The sequence below is a fragment of the Filicampus tigris genome, chromosome 7 (assembly GCF_054856515.1).
Source record: "Filicampus tigris isolate MCC_2025a chromosome 7, RoL_Ftig_1.0, whole genome shotgun sequence".
Taxonomy (NCBI): domain Eukaryota; kingdom Metazoa; phylum Chordata; class Actinopteri; order Syngnathiformes; family Syngnathidae; genus Filicampus; species Filicampus tigris.
The window spans coordinates 25,305,877-25,321,496 of NC_141223.1; the positions used below are offsets into that span (position 1 = coordinate 25,305,877).

Sequence of the window (15,620 nt, forward strand, 5' to 3'; positions counted from 1 at the left end):
AGCAGCAATACAGCTGTGCAGTTGTTTGGCTGCCTGCCAGCTGAAAGGTGAGAAGATGACGCTCAACACATAAAGCAGCAGATGTGTATGCACAGATATGTGTGTGCGTGTGTGTGATCTATGTTGTAATCAGAGAAAGCCAGGCTGTAAACTAAATAACCACTTTGGTCACATCTGAAATTGGTCTCATGCATCCTGATGGCTTTAGCAGAAACCAGACTGTGAATATTGTCGACCCCGCCAGAACAGCCCTCTAATGACTGGTGGTAACCTTCATGATGGTGATCCATGGGACATTTTATTCCAGCCCCAGTTGTTGCTTCCACATGCTTGTCTGCAGCCAAATGCAATCTTGCAGGAATCACTATGACCAAGAGTTCCCCCTCCATTTGAAGGTTGAGTGTGGAAATTAATTGACATCAAGACACCGTGTGTATGCTACGACGTTTTTTTTTTTTTTAAGCAAATGATTTGGAGTCGAGTATTGAACACACACCTGCCTCTGTGGAATACTCTCAATTTGAGCAATCCTACACGTGTGACTATAACAATTCCACAAGGCCTAATTGTTTTTGTAATTGAAAAACAAAAACACATGGACGTGGCCCGGACTCGGACAGTCCCACGCGCCTAAGACTGAAGCTCCATGCAGCTCAACCATCATCAGCAATCACCTCTCATATGCTCTTCCTCCCTCCACCCTGTTATTCAGGACACATACTGCTGCAGGACTTCATTTCTAGTATGAGAGGTGCATCATGCGCTTGGTCATTCTTCGTGTCCAGCACATAGATTTATTTCATTTTTTTAAAAATCGCATCACCGGTTGCAGAAATCCGCGTTGCTCCTCATTCATGCTCACCGCACGTTTGCGTGCATGTTTCGAACTTCGCATGGGTTATGTGAGCAACAAATGCGGCGAAATGCGCGGGACTTACCTGTACATGCTGCGGAATATCCCTGTGGAAAAGTCCTTCTTACTTATGTATACCATCCACACCGGTCCAACTGTAATGCACGCCGACTGCCCACCGAGTGGCTGCACCGCTGCGAGCGTTCTCCTCTGCTGCTTCCGCGCGCTCATGACAGGGCCGTGTCGTGCGCGGGCACAGCACAGCCTGCCGGAGAACCAACATACTACTATTTCAATCAACTCAATTCAACTCAAAATACGTGTCCATTACAAAACAATGACATGATCTGTATTTTATCCATCCACCAAACGCATTTATCATCCATCTTATAGAAAGTTTGTTAATTTATCCTGTGATATTACGTCACCCACGGTAGTCAGATCGATAGAAATACACAAAAATGTAAGGGTGTGCTCAAACTACATTGTTGACTACTTTGTGAGTTTATTCATTTATTCTGATTGACAGAACAAAGGGCTAATTGGCCAGTGACAAAGTTGATATTGAAAGAAACATTGAAACGTGTACTTAACTAAGGTTTGCAGCAATTTAAATTTTTGCAAGCAGTATATTTCCAGTATACATTGAAATTAATTTCATGTTTTGCCAAAAGCATTTTATTCAAAAAGATTCTGGTTTTGCTTCTATACTCAATGCAAGTGGGTGTATGCTTAAAGTGAAAGTCAACTAAAACATTTTTTTCAAGAATATGTTTTATGCAGGCCCACGAGTTGAAACAAAGCATTCTGATTAATATTATGTTTGTGGAATATGAGTAAAGCACCAAAATCCACCCCTTTTTAGCCATCTCTGGGAGGCGGCCATTTTGTCACTTCTGTCGACTGAAAATGACACTTCTGTCGACTGAAAATGACATCACAGTTGCCCAGGGTTCAGTTAACAACCAATCATGTCTCAGCTCCAGAAAACAGGTGAGCTGTGATTGGCGGTTACCTAAGCCCTGAACAACTGTGATGTCATTTTCAGTTGACAGAAGTGACAAAATGGCCGCCCCCCAGAGATGGTTAAAACCGGGCGGATTTTGTTGCTTAACTAATATTCCACAAATACAATATTAATCAGAATGCTGTTGTTTGTTTGTTTCAACTAGTGGGCGTGCATAGAACATCATCATCATCATCATCATCATCATCATCTTCCTCGCCGCTTATCCTGTACAGGGTCGCGGGGAGGTGCTGGAGCCTATCCCAGCTGACCATGGGCAAAAGGCGGACTTCGCCCTGAACTAGTCGCCAGTCAGTCGCAGGGCACACATAGACGCAGTCATTCTGTGGACACAGACACAGTGGGAACCGATCTTATGCTGCCCACACACAACTCAGGCAAGTAAACCACTACACCATCAGCGACCTCTGCATAGAACATATTCTTAAAAAAAATATATTTGAGTTGACTTTACTTTAATATTTATGATTAGCGGCTAAGCAGCCTTATGTTCAGAGGGGATACAAAAAGCAAAGTTTATCAATTGGGGCTACTTACAAACGTATAACTTTAGTTAGTGACATAGATGCAATGAATACTGATCAATGTGTGAGGTTTAAGGCAGTTCTAATATTCCCTATGCAAAAATGCATGTTTGCTACATTTTTGGTAAGGAGAGTTTTGAATTCAGTGCTGGAGACAGGTGGACCAAAAAAAAAAAAAAAACAGATTAAGAAGCCTATGCAGGCATTTAACCTATTTATTTTATTTTCAACAAATGAAGTCTGAAGCTTCTTGTCATGTGAAGAAGAAATAGTAGAATAATATGACTAAGTTAATTAGCTAATTGACAACAATAGAAACAAGAAATCAGTCAGAAAATTAAGTCTGAAAGCAGTCGATTGTCAGAGCAAATCAATACGATTCTTCATTACAATTCCAGAAACTGATTTAGAAGGGAAAAAAAATACGAAATGTAATTTCCATCAGCCCTAAGAGTAAATGTTATCATTTGATCAGCATCTTCCTAAAACTGGGGTTACAATGTGAGGGGCAGTATTCTCATTCACATGATATTCATGGCAAGGAGCAGAATGATTGTGTTATCTTGTGAATAGAACGTGACACTGCATTCACTTTGCAAGTTCCGCTGTGTGTTAGGGGTTCAACATATTGACAGACCTTGCCATCTGCAGGCCTTACCGATATGTCTCATAAATCTGAAGTCACAAGACACTGTTGTCAAGGACTCCATCCAATGCAGGAGTTATGCCCTGCCTTCCTTTTATTGTCCCCTTCAATCACTTTAACAAAAAGGACAGCACATACTTGGCGCAATTTATTTTTCATGATCATCCCAACCGACCTTTTCCAATCAGGATTTATGAATGCTCAGCCAGTTGTTGATCTTTAAATAGCTCTGCTATATAAAAACATGGAGAAGGGAAGTGACCTTTGAATCCGATTTCGTCCCCGCAATCATTATTTTCAGCAAATGTTGCAGAAAGATGTCTTTTATGACCATGTCATGTTTGACATAGCTGGTTCTGTGCCTACTGAGGTCATAGTAACCAACCATTAATAAACGTCTCTCTTATTTGGAATGACAAGTGCTCTGATGCCTGTCTGCTTGTTATAATTTTGTATTCATTACATGAGATTTTAACGTTTGTTTTATATTTCAGTTTTCACCATCTAACACAAATTAGTGATTAGTCATTTTATATGATACCTGTTTAAACCAGGAGAATGTATATGGCATTGGACGTTTACTGTATGTACTGTATACACTCACGACTGGATTTCATACAGAGGCATAGTAGTTCACATGTCCCATGACTGATTATATGACCGACACATAGAGACAGCCAGCCATTATTACTCGCATTATTGGCTGTAAATCAAGTCTCCAATCGACTTCATAATTAAATATATACAGTTCCAATCAAATGTTAAGATGCACTTGTTCATGCTATGAATGAGACATATCTTTTTTTTTTTTTTGGTAACATTTGCGACATCCATCCATCCATCCATTATCTGTACCGCTTCTCCTCACAAGGGTCGCGGGGCGTGCTGGAGCCTATCCCAGCTGTCTTTGGGCAGTAGGCGGGGGACACCCTGAACTGGTTGCCAGCCAATCGCAGGGCACATGTACTTTTTAATTTCATAATGATTGATGCAAGAATCTTGACGAAGGTAATTAAGGCAATACTCCCTGTGGCCATCAAAGGTGCAGATCCAAATTAGGATTGCTCGGCCGTGGCGGATATCTGCTCTCCACTGAGTGCTAATGTACAATTAAACGCAGCTATACCCCTAGATTTGGAGCCAACTCATATACAATTAGCATTTCTGAGACGTAAATGACAATTACAACCGTATACCATACATGGTGGCATTTTCACCGTAGAGACAGAAAATAACATGTAATTCAGATGTAGTTTTATTATACGTGAGGTTATTGTCATAAAAATACATCAATAATGATCTTGGTTTATTTTTTGTGTCCTTTAATTGTAGCGATGCCACCATTTGACAATTTTGCGACTGGGCCACGATTTATGGTAGCGCTCTTGTGAGGGAGCGTATTTTCCGGACTATAAATCGCTCAGGAGCACAAGTCGCACCAGCCATAAAATGCAAAATAAAGAGGGGGAAAAAAACATATCAAGTCGCACTGGAGTATAAGTCGCATTTTTGGAGGAAATTGTGCACTTAGTACACATCATTTCCACCGAGCTACGATGGTAACATTTAGCTAACATTCACACCAGTGCTGTTCGATTTTGCCTACTAAGAAAATCCAGATTATTTTCTCTCAAACCCGATTTTAGGATTACGATTTCTTTGTAAAATAAAAAATAATGAAAAATGAAGTATTTTGAATGTCTTTTATTTAAACTTAATTTTTCTTTCTTTGAACTCAAAATGCCAGTCACTTTAAGTTCAATGAAGGGGATCGGCTGGCTAATGCAGCCTCCTACCAGCCCGACCAGAGCAGGGATGATTCAGGATGGTTCAGTTCTATTCCAGGCAATTTCCAAGTTTCAATCCTGGGCTCCTAGCTCACCATCGACCTGGCCAATTCCGTCAGTTGAGTTTACGCTCCACTTCACTTCACTTCCCCACTCACTCGGTAGTCGGCTCCTGCAGCAAACAATCCCCTACATGTGTCACTTTCTCCTCGGCCAGCGGACAATCGCTTCCGCATTTCAGTAATTGGATTGAACGCGCTACTCACGTGACCGCATGACACACACGGAAGTAACCACCTGGAAAACAGAGATCTTAACACGAAGAGAAGAGTAACAGAAAGTACAAATACAAAGAAAATGTACAAACAGAGCACAATACAGAAAGTACAAATCGGCTACACTTAGATACACCAAAAATAACAAAATCAAACGTGCAGATTTGAACACTTTTAACATCGTTTTATCCAGAAAATTCGGTTACGGTTCAAAACCGCTTAATCAAGCAGCCGTAATTCACACATGTAGCATACAAGAAAGTTATGGTAAGAACTTTAAACTCACCAAAACGGTTGTAGATCGATTAAATAAGTTTTTTATTTATCCCCGACCATGTAGAATGTTTCCAAGTCTCCAAAAGTATTTATGTATTGGGTCATAATTATCTTTTCATCCCCTCCATGCTTCACTCCTTACATGTGTGGCTGCATGTTGCACCACAGCCAGATGCACGGCAACTGCCTGTTTGTGGTTCATTCTTGTTCAACCATCGTCTGTAAGTAACTTAGACAATTGTGTGTAATGAGCATGCAACATTTATATACGAGCTGAAGTGTGGATGCTGGTGGGTTGTTGACAGATCATACTAATCGCTATCGCTAATGCTAATCGTGATCGCTAATCGTTAGCATAGGCTCATCTTGTTCATGTCTATGAAAATACATGTGTATGCAATGCATAGATTGATAGTATTTTCTGTTTCTTGTGCAGTTTCACACTATAAACAGGCAAACTTCACTGCACACCTGGAGTCTGTGGAGTTTGTTTGTGAATGTTTAGCTGTTTGGGTAAGCTAGCTTCCTCGACTAGCAAGGCCTTAACAGTCAAATTGTCTTTTTATCATACTATTTTAATTACTTATTTAACAAAACATTAGATTTTAACCGTTTAAATTATTCATGCATTTTGAAAGCTTTTAGGATTGTCATGGCTTGTGCTGACTTGTATATATGATGTTGTGTCTCCCTCTGCAGGCGCTTTAGCGTAATTGACGTGTTTACAGCCATTTTACGAGCTAACATATTGCTTAGCAGACTACGTGAACTATGAACTGGAGGTGGCGTGATTAAATCCGTAAACAAGAAGACGATTTAGAAATATTGGGGACAGAGTCAATTACGCTAAAGTTCCTGCAGAGGGAGACAAAACATCGTAAATATAGGTCAGCACTAACAAGGCATGACAGTAATACTGTGTTAATAATTTCACACATAAGTCGCTCCAGAGTATAAACCATCCATCCATCCATCCATTATCTGTACCGCTTATCCTCACAAGGGTCGCGGGGCGTGCTGGAGCCTATCCCAGCTGTCTTTGGGCAGTAGGCGGGGGACACCCTGAATTGGTTGCCAGCACACAGAGACAAACATCCGCACTCACAATCACACCTAGGGGCAATTTAGAGTATCCAATCAACTTACCATGCATGTTTTTGGAATGTGGGAGGAAACCGGAGTACCCGGAGAAAACCCACGCAGGCACGGGGAGAACATGCAAACTCCACACAGGGAGGCCGGAGCCAGGATCGAACCCACGACCTCTGAACTGTGAGGCGGACGTGCTAACCAGTCAACCACCGTGCCGCCGAGTATAAACCAACCTATGAAAAAAAAAAGTGACTTATAGTCCGGAAAATACGGTATGCGTCCCTGGCTGATTCCATTCAGTGCTCAGTGATCAGAGTAAGGTAATTATATTGGGTAACACAAGGGCTTGGGTAAAACGAGGCAGGTGGACACAATAAGCTAATGAGATAGACAAAGGAACACAAGGAAAAATATGAACCTAAAGACAAAGACCAAACTCAAAGACAGACCATGAATTTCCCCAGATTCTAACCTTATTTGCGCATGTAAAAAACACATGTGCAAAAACGGAGCAATCATACATTCAAAATCAGTTCAAAGAACAACAAGTTCACAAAATGTGTCCAAAAAGCAACTACATAGAGCCACATATTCTAAATAAAAGTAACTGCTAAATTTACGCAACATGGCTACAATTTGTCATTGTTTTTGTAGGTACTTTGTTGGCTTACATCCAAACACAGAGGTTAACTATAATCAAAGTCGGGGTGTTAGTGTATCTGTGGGTTGTGATCCTTTTCAATAACTTGCTTCCAGCATTTCCGATACAAACCTTTGTTCTCTCCCTGTGGAAGTTACAATTAACTTTAACTTTTCTATAATGTTCACAGTGCCATTTTCCAATTACCCTTTCGGCTGGACTCTTGGTGTCAAACACCAAGTTGCAGTGCACAGCAGTGCTCCGGTATTGAATTATCAAAAGTTGGAAGGTAAACAATATTGTATTGATGATAAGATGTGGAAAGTGTAAAACCCAGGCAGAGTCCAGGGGCAATGGGATCACTGGGGCTGTAAGGCGGAATGTTGACTGCATGTTCCAATACTAATGTTTTAAAGCTTGAATCAGGAAAAGTACATGGTGTTGCATGGTGTATGCATTACACATCAGAAACTATCCTCATCAGAGCTTGGCACTGCCTGTTCTTTGATCTACTTTGGAGCATAAATTATACTTTTTTTTTTATTTATAAATGATTCACATTATAATTTAGGCCTAATCCGAGTGTAGCACCTATGAAGTGCTTGCCCTGTGTCTTTGTTCAATAATTCTACACATTTTATCCTTTTCAGATTAGAGAGTGAGATGAAGCCCATGACTGCTGACTTCACAGGAGTATGCAGTGCCTGCCAATAAATTGCATGAAGGTCTGCCTTTACCAACGGGCCAGGGGCCTATCAGAATTTAAAATAATAATAATTTGTTGATTTTCCTGTCATTCACTTTGCAACCTTGGCATGAGTGTTCAACCCACAGGCGATTCTGTGCAGCGCTGTGGCCATAATTATACTGTCTTAAAAGTCTAAATGCTTTCATATTATTCTGACACTTGTTGAACTTTCTGTTAGTCACTTAGCCGCTGCAAAAGCTCAGGAAGTAGCCCGTTCTACGGGGCCTATAACTTAATGTAAAAGGGCCTATCGGAGGGCATTAAATTCCACATTATTCTGCCATTTGTTTATTTATCAGTCAATCATATCATTGTGACATCTGCGGACCAATCACATACCCGTACGATAGACTCCGGACGTCACGTGACTGATCTCTGTGTGCATTTCCGAGCACGAATGGTTGTTTGTTCGTGTGTGCCCTGCGATTGGCTGGCAACCAGCTCAGGGTGTACCCCGCCTGCTCCCCGTAGACAGCTGGGATGGGCTCCAGCACGGTTTGGATAATGGATGGATGGATGAACACATGAAATAGTTATTATCCAGATATATACTTGAATAAAAACTAACAAAATTTACTTTAGAAACTTTAGAACATCTAGAAACCTTTTGTGCTCAACTCAAAACTGTATAAATTAATATAAAACAATAAATAATAAGCAGAACCTTCATAACTTATGAACAGCTTTTTTGCATTTATATTTCTTCTGAGATCTTGCTGCAGCGAGGAGCGGTTTGTCTTTGACTATTGCAGAGTAAGACATGAGCAAGACATGTTATGTCAAGCTCACAATGAGCATTTATCCACTTATTCTTCATAAAAGAGAAAAAAATATTGTAAACAAGTTTTTACTCTATATATTTATAGTTAAAGTAGTATATCAACTGCCTGTACAATAAAAATTGTGCATATCTGTTAGAGTGTGTAATTAATGTAAGGCTGTGTGTGAATTCTTTCATTATGTATTACATACTGTATCTATTGAACATACTTGTCAATGAATTTTACTTATTTATTCCACTCAAAATTATATGTTTGTCCATACAATGCTGACATTCATTGCACATTCCTATTTTAACCTTGATTAGAGGTTTAAATAAAAACCTCCCCTCCTTTCATGCCTTGTGTGACGACACGATAGGGACCAATTACATTTTGCCATTCAAAGTCATTGTAAATAACATCGCTAATATTGTCAAAATAACGCGGATCAATCGGCTCCAATACATGTAGACATCTCTACTTAGGCCCATTTCAACCTCTGAAAACATCACAAAAAGCCTTTCCATGTCTGACCAAAAAGAGCAAGAAATGAGCAGCCTACATGCAGCCGAGGCGTCAGTCACCAAGAAACTCAAACACATTGCGTTCCGAGAAGCTTTTTCGTTAGCTGAATTGCTCATAGGTTGTTATAGATTACATTTAAAGGGTTAGCTTGACTTACTTTTCTCTGAGGTCCACCCCTGCGCGACACCAAGTCCGGTGCTCTTCATCTTTTCAAGTCCAACTTTATCAGCCGCCCTACGTGGCTAGTATTTATCTGAAATTGACGCACACGGTCCGGCCCACTCGCACGGCGACGCTGCTGTATCTCTGGCTGGACAGAATTAAAGCATTCGCCGCAACGAGGCCTCCTCTGTAGCAAGCATGTTGCTCCTGGCGGCCTGACCGGCTGTGGTAAACACGGCTGAAGGTGGACACGGAGCTTCTTGGCTGCCTAGACGGCGGATCTCCGTGAAACGGAGCCCCACGTCTTTTCAAAGTTTATACTTCCATCCTTTTTCACACGCCACACCGGTGATGCCGATCGAGCAGAATCGTTGTCAGAACACCGGCTACTGTCTGACCGGTAGCGGCCTGGAGCTAACTCCTACTCGAGTGCATGAGCAGGCAGCTCATCCGAGACACGAACCCGGTAAGAAGATCTCCTTCTGCTAACTTTGACTGTTAGTAATTGAAAGCTAACTCTGCCTTGACTAGTCGCGGGAGCTGGCAGGGAAAATAACAAAGCATTTGCATCGCTAAATGTCCGAAAACTATGATCAATTGTCACTTAAATTCATATGCACATTCCTGGTATTGTTCACTCTAACCGGTAATTAAAATAAAAAAAAAGAAAGATAGAAAAAACAATCAACACAATATGTTTGATTTTGTGGAGGTGGTGGAGTGTTTTTTCCTTTGATGTTAATAAAAACAAAGTTTTGTAGTCGCTGGGTAACATTTGGGGGCATTGTCTAAGCTAATGTTGCTAACGCCAATTAGTGCATACCTTATTTGCATTGTTTGTGATCTCCATGGGGGCGGCACGGTGGTCGACTGGTTAGCACGTCCGCCTCACAGTTCAGAGGTCGTGGGTTCGATCCCGGCTCCGGCCTACCTGTGTGGAGTTTGCATGTTCTCCCCGTGCCTGCGTGGGTTTCCTCCGGGTACTCCGGTTTCCTCCCACATTCCAAAAACATGCATGGTAAGTTGATTGGATACTCTAAATTGCCCCTAGGTGTGAGTGTGAGTGCGGATGTTTGTCTCTGTGTGCCCTGCGATTGGCTGGCAACCGATTCAGGGTGTCCCCCGCCTACTGCCCGAAGACAGCTGGGATAGGCTCCAGCACGCCCGCGACCCTTGTGAGGATAAGCGGTAGTGATAATGAATGAATGATCTCCATGGGAGTCAGCAAGGCTTTTCGGAGTTGCACATCAGTCTCACGTATGTACACAGTTACTGTATGCTTTTTTATTGTACATTTTGCTGTTTTTGTTTTCTATGTCACGCTCGTTCTTGATGTGGCCGAGGGGAGACAACTAGGTTTGTCGGAGTTGCACACCAGTGTCACGTGTCATTGTATGTACACAGGACGGTCAATAAAACACCGTGTGAGACCGGTTTGAGTCTATTTCCTCACAAACAGAACACAACGCGGAGAAGAAACACGCCAGTTATAGAGGGATCAGCAGAAGTATGACATAATATTCAGCATGTGCATGAATGAGAGGAGTGGAGAAGAAGAGATAGTAAGGGTGGAGGACTTTCAATACTCAGGGTCAACAGTCCTGAGCAATGATGAATGTGGTAAGGTGATGAAGAAACGGATCCAAGCAGGTTGAAAATGAGTGGAAGAAAGTGTCAGGCCTTGTATGTGATAGAAGAGTCTTTAGTAAAGATTGGTGACAGTGGCTCTGAAGAAACGACAGGAAGCAGAGCTAAGCGGAGCAGGTAGCGTAAAATAAGATGTTGAGGTTTTATTTAGGAGTCACCAGGATGGATACGATTAGAAATGCGCTCAGCAGGGGGGAAGCCAAGTTTAGATGTTTTAGGGAAAAGGTTAGATGGAACTGACGATCGTTTGGACATGTCCAGATGAGAGATAGTGAGTATGTTAGGAGAAGGGGGGTTAGGGTGGAGCTGCCAGGAAAGCAAGCAAGAGGAAGACCTAAAAGAAGGTTGATGGATATAGTGAGGGAAGACATGCGGTGGGGGATTTGGTGTTCGAGAGGAGAATACAGAAGATGAAAATGGACGACATGCTGTGGCGACCCCGAGCGGGAAAAGCCGAACGGAAAAGAGGATTCACAGGCAAAATCTGTAAGCAACTTGTGCTTTGGAAAAACAATGGCAAATAGTTGTTAGAGAGCTGACAACTTTCGAGGCACCCTTCAGCGAGAAAACTAAACCTTCCTTTCCTGTTCAGAACAGATTAGATTTCAGTGTGTCTTGCTTTCCCCATGGGGACATGTGGGTTTATTTACAATATATTTCAAAGCGCTCGAGAATGTGATAGAGGATATTGAAATCTTTGTTCAAATTTCAATGAGAGATTCAGTGCTGCAGGCCAGGCTCAAAAGTAGATCATTCCAGTTTTTTTTTTTTTTTTTAGAATAATTAGAGCTCTTAAGCAAGCTGTTAAGCCATTGAACTGCTGCAATGATATGCTATGCCAGGAACATACTAAATATGTGATCCTTCAAACGATAAAATGCATTGAGAATATGGCATAAGATCTAACATAACGCATGTTTCATCATAATTAAAAACTGACCAGACCCATAAATAGCTTAGGGTCCAAATAAACGTGACAGCAGTTCCCTTTTTTTCCTCAATCCTTGGTTTATTTAATTTTCCAGCATTGCCTCTTTTGTGCAGCATCTACAATTCTCTCTCATTCCATCTCTCTCACTTTCTCTCTCTCTTTCGTAACAACACCCTCCTCCTCATGACCTTTTATCCCTTTTCCCTCAGATTTTTTTCTTTGTCAAAAAAATTAATCACATTATTCAGATGCCCCACAGGTTTCTGATGCTGTCGTTGAGACATTTAAAAAAAAAAAATTCTATCACCTTATAAAGCATTGTGTAATGATAAAGCCCAAAACCCAAAGATGCTCATATACCCATATGAGTGGCCACGCTAGCGAGTGCTTGTATTGCATTCGGCTTCTCTCTTTGTTTTTTTATTTTTGCTCCCCTCCTGCTGTGCGGGACTCAACAGCCAGTCTCGTGTATCTGTAGGGACTTGTCCACTACCACTTTGTCCACAACACTTTTGATCACTGATTTGAGTTCAATTTTGACTTCTTGTACTCGGTGAAATTGGAAAACAACGGAATGCTCATCAGAATAACAATTGATATTTAATCTCTTAAATCATACTTGTTTCAACCAAAATCCACAACAAAAAACACCGAAGTAAAAGACATGATCGTCGAAAAATGGTTCGCTTCCTCCAAATCAGTGAGGAGGAAACCCCAAATTTAACCTGTCAGGCCACCAACCCCCAATTCGGCACAGGTCAAACAAAAACACCGCCCCTTAGTGGTTGGAGGAATAACAAAAATATACAAAGCAAAACATGGGGCTCCTACACTATGTTTAGCTGCCTTGGTCAACTCAGTCCAGTCTGGGCACGCTCTGTCTTGCCGTAAATGCGTAGTGATGTCGTCGTTTACCAGAAGTGGGCATTTTTTAAAATTTTGCCGGGCCATTATTCGTCATCCGTCAGCGGCCCTGGTATCAGTCCTTCATCGCCAGTCCATAATTTTTTTCAAGCCAAACCAAGCTGTAATCATCAGTCTGTCAGTCCATCATGGTATTTTAACCGCGCTTCAGTCATTTCACTGCAAAGTAAATTTCACCGGTGCGTGACTCCACCAGTCACTCCCCCCACCGTTCCCGGCGCCTTCCCAAAAAAAAGTCATTGTCAAACACATGAAAAATTCAATGTGATTAAAATGATAAATGTAGTGCATTATCGCTTAGTTTATCTACATCATATGGCGACAGCCCAAAGAGCTATACACACACACTCGCATACATTTCTCATACCCTTATTTAACAATCTATTGAACTGTAAAAGTAGTCAGCAGGAGAACACTGGTGGCTGCCTGCAGCTGTTTCAACTCCTAAAATGTTAAAACGTTTTAATTTGAACTTTAAAATGACTTACCTTAACCAGAATCCATCTTTGCATTGTGGCCAACGTAAATAAAATCCAATCCAAGTAGCGCACTTCAACTGCTGTCTATGGCCCAATCCCAATACTCACACTTGCACCCTACAGTCCTCATTGAAGTGTACACGTAGTCGAAGTGCACGCGGTGTTTGAGAGTGCAGGTTACAAGTGTACAACACTTGCAGAATTGGGACAGTACGTGTGACATTGATTTGCGCCCCTTGCGTGATCAACCACGGCGGAACGGGTTGTTGTTTTGGCAATTTTGCTGTTTAACCCCTTAAAGGGACGGTGGGGCCGGGATGGCCATGTTTTCACTAACAAGTTCATTTTATATATGTTTTGATCAGGATAGTGAAAAGAGTTGACATTTTCTATTTTATCCATTCATTTTGGAGAAATTAGGGAATAAGTGACTCCATGAATAACACCTCTTGTTAATTAGGTCAATGGCCGCGCTCCCTACCGTTCTATCCCTGTTCGGCCGGAGTCACAGGAGTAACCGATTCCAAACTCTTCATTGGAAATCATTTGTACTTTCATTGCTTATAACGTCCAAAATCGTCGATCAATTGGCACCAAAATTTATGTGGACATCTCTACTAATGATCACTTCAACATATCAAAAGGATTAACCTCTCCGTGATTGATTTGTATGAGAATGAGGAAATGTGGAAGTGAGCAGAGCTACAAAGATTTATGCTGGGCCAGCGCACACTGCTTCTTTGCTTAAAGGAAAAAAAGAAAATAAAAACACTGCTTCTTTGCTGATCACGGTAAGGACAAGCGAGGCATTTAACACCAGTCAGGATATTTACAGAGACTGAAGTGGGAATGAGGAGATGTGCACATTTATTTGGATGAGGAATGGCCACAGTTTTTCAACCAACAACATGCCGTCCAATTTGGAATGTAAACAGCCGAAAAGGTACGTTCCAAAGCGGCCACACTCAGTTGTGGAGTCAGCCTCGCTGGAACTTTTTGTTCGCTGAACATTGACGCTTGTTTGATGAGGGCTTACCTCACTTTTTGGCGGCTGCGAGCTGTGTCGGACAACGCACGCAACTGCTTGGGAGGCAACCCCGCGACATGAAGATTGACGCAGGCTGGACGCAGAGCAGAGTAAGGAGCTAATGTTGGTGTGCTAACACCTTTTGTTTTGACGACCTGAAGCTAATTGTTGCTATTAGCCGTCCTATTATCTTACCTTTAGCCGGGGAGAGAAGAGGGGGACGTAAAGCTCCAATCTGCCTGCTGTTCGCCACCGTCTCCCTCCTGAGAGTTGACACGAGTTTAGCGTAGCTAAATGTCCGAAATATAACCAGTCTGGGTTTGTGTGCGCATTCATGCTTTTGTCCGCTTCAGCTTATGTAAGTGGAGGAGTAATCGCCACGGTATTTTTGATTTTGTGTAGGTGATCATGATGAGATCACGTCTTATGTCAATAAATCCAAACTATTGTGCAGAACACTTTTATACTTTCACAGGTTGAAGTGGACAATAGTAACGTGCATTTGCATTTTGGTGGCGATCGGTCGCCGTTTTAGACAACAGAACTGACAAAGCAAGTAATATTACCACCTCGCCTCCCTCCCGTGACATAGACCGCTGAGACCGAAAACATAACATAAGCCACGCCTGAAAAGGGGGCGGGGCATTTGACATAAATCTAATCACAAAAAAGACCTTCAATCACTACAGAGTCTTTTGGGGTGGGGGGGGCACTGCAGTACTGATGTAATTTTTACATGCAAACCTATTATATAAGTACTAATAATATATATATTATATATATATATATATATATATATATATATATATATATATATATATATATATATATATATATATAAATAATAATTGATATCTCAGCCCCTTAGCAGATGGAAATAATTCCAAAGAATTTGAGATGTTAGAAGTGTGGCTTTCACACAGGCCCGAGTTTATTATTATTTACTGTTTCAATTGAAGATGTTAAAAGTAGTAAAGAAGAACAAGTAAGTAAAGAAGTAGTAAAGTAAAAATTCGGGCTCGGTCTTCCAGTCGATGGGAGCTTTGGCGCCATCGTTTGGACTATTTGCGTCTCCTGTGCAATTATGCGGCACATGTGCTAAGTATGGCCGCTACATAAGGACAAAATATGTAGGTGACTTTAAAACATCGATTGAAATTAATTACACATGTATAAAAGATAAACTATGTAAGAATTCAATATTTACAGTTGAAGATTCAATATTTACACTTGAAGAGAACACAGGTGTTTCTGTCAGTCGTCAGCAAAACGGGCATCCATCAGTGACGTATTGAA

The 15,620-nt window shown here is 41.5% G+C and overlaps 1 protein-coding gene across 8 annotated transcripts in view; it reads right to left on the reverse strand.

The window, feature by feature from the left end:
* fat3a (FAT atypical cadherin 3a) overlaps nucleotides 1-1,033 on the reverse strand; it is a 207,761-nt gene extending 206,728 nt beyond the window's left edge. For all 8 annotated transcript variants that reach the window (XM_086034902.1, XM_086034900.1, XM_086034897.1 and 5 more), the window contains exon 1: nucleotides 939-1,033. The gene's annotated coding sequence lies outside the window, so the exon portion shown is untranslated. The remainder of the gene's footprint in view (nucleotides 1-938) is intronic.
* Between the last annotated feature and the right edge of the window lie 14,587 nt (nucleotides 1,034-15,620).